Source organism: Theropithecus gelada, chromosome 9 (assembly GCF_003255815.1).
Source record: "Theropithecus gelada isolate Dixy chromosome 9, Tgel_1.0, whole genome shotgun sequence".
In the NCBI taxonomy this organism is placed as follows: Eukaryota; Metazoa; Chordata; class Mammalia; order Primates; family Cercopithecidae; genus Theropithecus; species Theropithecus gelada.
This window is the reverse complement of record NC_037677.1, coordinates 70446483-70453079: the sequence shown is the minus strand read 5'-3', so window position 1 is coordinate 70453079 and position 6597 is coordinate 70446483.

The following is a 6597-nucleotide window of genomic DNA, read 5'->3' as shown; positions in this document are numbered from 1 at the left end:
TGTCGCCCAGGCTGGAGTGCAGTGGCCGGATCTCAGCTCACTGCAAGCTCCGCCTCCCGGGTTCCCGCCATTCTCCTGTCTCAGCCTCCCAAGTAACTGGGACTACAGGTGCCCGCCACCTCGCCCGGCTAGTTTTTTTGTATGTTTTAGTAGAGACGGGGTTTCACCGTGTTAGCCAGGATGGTCTCGATCTCCTGACCTCGTGATCCGCCCATCTCGGCCTCCCAAAGTGCTGGGATTACAGGCTTGAGCCACCGCGCCTGGCCCTTCCTTTTTAATTCTGTAGGCTTTTCTTGGCCGGCATTTCCATAACATAATATTGTTATTTGGTAGTTGACTGTCAGTCAGCTCTACAGAAAAATAAATACCAGTGATCTTGCTAAACCTGTGTACCAAATCATTCCTGAACTAGGGGAGTGGGCCAGATAACCTTTGGAAGGCTTTTTAGCTCTGTTTTTCTGTGGTTTTCATAAAATGAAAATAACTCAGAAATGAGAGGTTCTAGATTTAGCACTATGTGAACTGGACCTGGATGCTTTGTGAATCATGGACAATTGGAATAGTTTAAACTCAGCTATATTATTTGGAACAGATTAGGTCCATATTCAAGTTTAACAAGAGTGAAACCTGTTTGAACTGTGAACAGGCTGTCAGCACCCTTCCCGGCTCAGCTTTTCACTTCTCTTTCTAGGGCCTTGACTCATTCATATATAACTGTATGAAGGCCTCTTTAGAAAGAACTGCAAACACCCCCAACTAGTTTTGTTAAAACCTCCTTGAGGTTATTCTACATATGATTCATTAATAAACACCTTCTGCAGTCTTTACCTTAGTTATGATCCCATAAGTCAGGCATTTATTCATCAGTAAATATTCACTGAGGGCTTAATATGTGCTAGGAATTGTGCTGGTGCTGGTCACTTAGTTGTCCAAGTTAGAAACCTAGGAGTCGGGCCAGGCACAGTGGCTCACGCCTGTAATCCCAGCACTTTGGGAGGCCGAGGTGGGAGGATCACCTGAGGTCAGGAGTTCGAGACCAGCCTGGCCAACATGGTGAAACCCCGTCTCTAGTAAAAATACAAAAATTAGCCAGATGTGGTGGTACGTACCTGTAATCCCAGCTACTCAGGAGGCTGAGGCAGGAGAATCACTTAAACCTGGGAGGCAGAGGCTGCAGTGAGCCCAGATCATGCCACTGTACTCCAGCCTGGGCAACAGAATGACTCTGTCTCAAAAAAAAAGAAACCTAGGAGTCATCTTAAATATACCCCCCTCACTCACTCCCGACATGTTAGGTCAGCCACCAAACTGGTGCCAATACTACCTTCTAAATATCTCTTGAAGTTTTGTTCTCCTCTTCACTCGCTTCTGGTGCCACTATGTTGGTAAAGGTGGTGTAAGCCCAGCTACTGCTGAAAGCAGGGCAGGAAGCAGTCTGCTAAGGAGGGGGAGAAAGAGGGGTAGATGGGACGCAATGAGATGCACTGTTATACTGTTTACTGTTGTGCAGTCATACACCAAGTCACTCAGCAGGCATGGGACATCCCTGGAAGGGTTAACAAGGAAGAACTCCATCTTGGACTATTCCACATGAGAAAAAAGAGCGAGTGTGTGTTCCTGTCTCTCTCCTGGATCCATTTGCCATTGGTGAAGGTTTACCTCGTGTAGAGATAAACACCCCTGCACTGGATTGTGTCATCTGGCCGCTTGGTGGCTCTCAGGAAGGCCGATCCCAAGCCCAAGGTGTGGTACTTGTTACAACTTCAAAAATAAAGCAACAGGCACTCTGGAGATCTCAGAAAGTACACAAGGTTTGTTTCTCAATATAAACAAAGACCTCAGAGTTTTTTCCTTCAGATTCTTGCAGACATCTACTAAGAGGACTTTGTACCTCTCACTTACTCCCTTCTAACCCATTCTTTACACTGCACCTACGATGATCTTTGCCAGACTCAAATCTTTCACTAGCTCTCCTTAAACTCTAGGATACATTCTATGATCTCTCCTTGCCTGCTTTCCAGTCCTCTTATTACAGAGAATTTTTACCAATTGAGTCAGATGATCATTCCTCTCAAGCTCTTTGTTAGCATTTATTGGTTTATTTTTATTTTTGATACAGAGTCTTGCTCTGTCACCCAAGCTGGAGCGCAGTGGCACAATTTCGGCTCACTGCAACCTCTGCCTCCCGGGTTCAAGTGATTCTTGTGCCTCAGCCTCCCAAGTAGCTGGGATTACAGGCACTCACCACCACACCCTAATTTTTGTATTTTTAGTGGAGACGGGATTTTGCCACGTTGGCCAGGCTGGTCTCGAACTCCTGACCTCAGGTGATCCTTCCACCTCAGCCTCCCAAAGTGTTGGGATTATAAGCTTGAGCCACTGCTCCCGGCCTATTGGTTTATTTTATGACTCTAAAGTAATATACTTATTATAGGAAAATTGGAAAATACAGAAAATATGAAAAAGGAAATAAAAATCACTTTCCTTGAGGAAAAAACTTCTATTAACATTTTGGAGTATATCCTGGCCATATTTTTTTCTATGAACATATGTACATTTTTTTGAAATCTCAGAGGCATATCTTAAATAAAAATTGTACTTTAACAGTTGCTGCACTGAAGTTAATACTCAACCAAAAGTATGTCAAGACCATCCAAATGGTTCAATTTGATAAATGCATTTTACTACAATTTTTAATTTTTTTTATTTTATGTCTTCCCTACTTAAGCATGAAAAAAGGTATGTTTACATTTTAGAAATATAACACATTAATAAGCCCTCTACAAACATAACCCTTTCCCAATATATTTTCCCAATTATTTCCCAACATATTTCCCAAATACTGCTTTGTTTTAAATACAATTACTTAATAATAAATAAACTTAGATAACAATCTAAAATTTGTAAATGCAACTGTTAACATTTGCTTTGTTATATTGGAAGAGAAAATTTAAAGCAGTTATAATAAACTGTTTGCTACCTCATAGCCCAAAACTAGACAAAATTTGCCCTATATTAATTGAGCTTAACAAAAATTGTTTGTGATTCTGTAAATACCAATATAATATTTTTACTGTATTATAAATAAATTGATGTATTAGCATCACAAATTACTCTTTTCTCCCAGTCAGCCTATGAAATATGAACTTTCCATGGTAGTTGATAAAAATACCATGTGTTAAAAAAAAATCACACAGTCAAGACTAGAATTTGAAAATAATAGCAGAAGTTGATATTTAAAATCACCAAACCCTATTAAAACTACAACAGCATCTTTAAACAAAAAAAATTAAGCCACTAAAAAATGAATGCTTGTATAGACATAATGAAATTAGAGCAAACCTATATTAATATTATGAAAACACATCAAGTTTCTATTAGAGGAACAGAATCTACACTATCCTAACTTTTTGAAGAATTATTTTGAATATAAAACTTTTAGGGTACAAATGGCATCATACAAAAATGACCTTAGAAAGACAGTTATGATTCTGATTTTGGGACATTAAACTTTTTAATAACTGGAAACCCTTGAGAAAATATTAACACATTTATAAATGAAAGACATCTCTTGTCTAGTGATTTATTACAGAACTACTTAAGGTTCATTAGATAAGCACTCAAGTTATTTTATTCATATTAATACTTAATACAATTAGAAAAAACATTGCTGTTAGTCGTGTTTTATTTTATACATTATATTATTATCTTAGACCTTCAATTAAAGGTATTAAATCATAGAAAGCAAAGCATAACATTCTTAATGAAAATATTAAAATTCCAATTATATTCAAATTGCAGTTATTTTTAAAATCTGTTTTCAAAAGTTTATATATATACACACACATATTTTACTGCTTTGTTTTAAATACAATTAATAATAAACTTAGATAACAATCTAAAAATCATAAATATATACACACATATATTAGATATATATGTATTTTTTGAAACAGGGTTTCACTCAGTCGCACAGGCTGGAGTGCAGTGGTGTGATCTTAGCTCACTGCAGCTTCAATCTCTGAGGCTCAAGTGATTCTCCCACCTCAGTCTCCCAAGTGGCTGGGACTCCAGGTGTGCACCACCACACCTGGCTAATTTTTGTTTTTTGGGCTTTTTTTGAGATGGAGTTTCATTCTTTTTGCCCAGGCTGCAGTGTAGTGGCACAATCTCAGCTCACCGCAACCTCTATCTCCCAGATTCAAGGGAGTCTCCTGCCTCAGCCTCCCAAGTAGCTGAGATTACAGGCATGTGCCACCACGCCCAGCTAATTTTGTATTTTTGGTAGAGGTGGGGTTTCTCCATGTTGGTCAGGCTGGTCTGGAACTCCCAACCTCAGTTGATCCACCCACCTCGGCCTCCCAAAGTGCTGGAATTACAGGCGTGAGCCACGGTGCCAGGCACACCTGGCTAATTTTTGTAGAGAGTGGGTTTTACCATGTTGCCCAAGCTGGTCTTGAACTCCTGACCTCAAGTGATCCTCCAACTTGGCCTCCCAAAGTGCTGCGATTACAAGTATGAGCCACTGTGCCCAGCCCCAAAGTTTATTTTTTAAAGCAAAATAATCTGATTCATGTTAATTACTAGCTAAACTTCATACTTAAAATACTAAGTTCTTTTCATTGTAAAAGCAAATTACAAATTTTTCCCATGTTCTTATAAAATATGTTTCTGCTGTATGTAATGAATCTAAGTCAGCATTCACAAAGGCTATCTGAAGTTATTTTAGCTCTCAGCCCAATGTAAAATAAAACCTCAGTTATACATAAATAATTCAAAATTAGAATTTACAACGGAAATGTCAACAAGTCATAACTACTAGATTACTAATGAAGGGTTTCACTAAACTTCCCATGAAATGCATCAGATGGCAAAATGTGATAATTTCCAGAAAATTAAAGCTATCAGAGCTATAAATGAGGAATATATTATATACTAAACTTTATCAAGGTCAAAGCTTTAAGGCTGTTAAAGTGATTAAGATATGAAGTAAACATCTCTGGAACATATAAACAGACCACAAACCAAAACATGTAAGTCACTTTATATTTGTTTATAACTCTATGTTTTTAATAATTATTTTTAAGATGAAAACATTTCTACACTGTGGCATGCAGTGATTTTTTTTATGTCTCCCTGATTACCATGCAGTCTTCAAACCCTCTCCCAGACTGGCGTTCTTTCATCAAGATTTCTCTCTGAAGTCAACTTGTCATATTTTCAGCAGGCTTTAGTGCTTTGGAGTCTTACAAAGTTCTTTCCTCTTCCTCCTAACCCAGGCTTCTGCTCCTATCCTCAGTTTCCTGTCCTCACCCTGGCTGGAAGAAAGGGAAGGCCTGCTTGAGTTTCTGCATTGCCTGTTAAACACCAGTTGCACAAAGGTATGGAGCACTGGGCTTGTGTATCTGGACTTCTTTCTGCCAATGCTCGGCCATTGCTTCTAACTGTACTGCGCTAATGGAGTGTCTCCTCTCTTACAACTTTTCTGCTCTGCCTGTTTCCAGAGAATCCAGCCACTAGCTCAGTCTTGCCTGAACCTATCTGGGTTTTTTTCTTTCTTTCTTTTTTCTTTTCTTTTCTTTTTCTTTTTTTTTTTTTTTGAGACACTGTTATTGCTCAGGCTGGAGTGCAGTAGGGCAGTCTTGTCTCACTTCAACCTCCGCGTCCCGGGTTCAAGCGATTCTCCTGCCTCAGCCTCCTCAGTAGCTGGGATTACAGGCATGTGCCACCATGCCCAACTAATTTTTTTGTATTTTTAGTAGAGACTGGGTTTCTCCATGTTGGTCAGGCTGGTCTCGAATTCCCGACTTCAGGTGATCCGCCAGCCTCGGCCTCCCAAAGTGCTGGAATTACAGGTGTGAGCCACCATGCCCAGCCTATCTGGATATTTCTATCACTTCCCCACACAGATTTCCACCACCAAGAGGGGTAAGGTGTGGACACTAGCATCTGAACTCCTTTCTCTAACATCTTATCTCTCCTTTTCTCTCCCTAAACTGAAAATTTCCCTATACTTTCCTTTTTTAACTAGAAGGCTGTTCCTACATTGTCTTCTACTTCTGTGCAAGGTGGCATTTGCCCGTTCTCTTCCTTGGGGCCATAATGGTAGAATGGTGGCAGAGAAGCACAATTTATGGGAGGAATAAAAAACACATTGTTCTGGATTTTCTAGATAATTTTCATTATGCTATGATAAACAGTATCTAATGTTGCTGATAACATTACAGTTCAAAGCACTACCTTGTCTGTTATCTCCCTATCATCATGTTACAACATGATGGTTGAGTTTCCAGGAAACAGATGCTGAGATGATGGAAATTTGCACACTAGAAGTTCCTGGGAGCGAGTGTTCTCAGGAACAGCATCTATGAGGAAGGGAAAGAAACAAGACTGGGCAGAGGGAGAGGTAGGACTGTTATATCAAAAGACTCAGCCCATCTCAAAAGGAGCTCTGGACTGAGATAGTTTTCATATTTTCCCCAGATTGAGGGAAGAGGGCCTACCCTTCATAGCCCTGCATTGGATATGGGCCACTTACTGGGAAGGGCCTGTGACATTGGATAAGTTGCCTTCAGCTGCAAGTAATTCTCTAGAGGG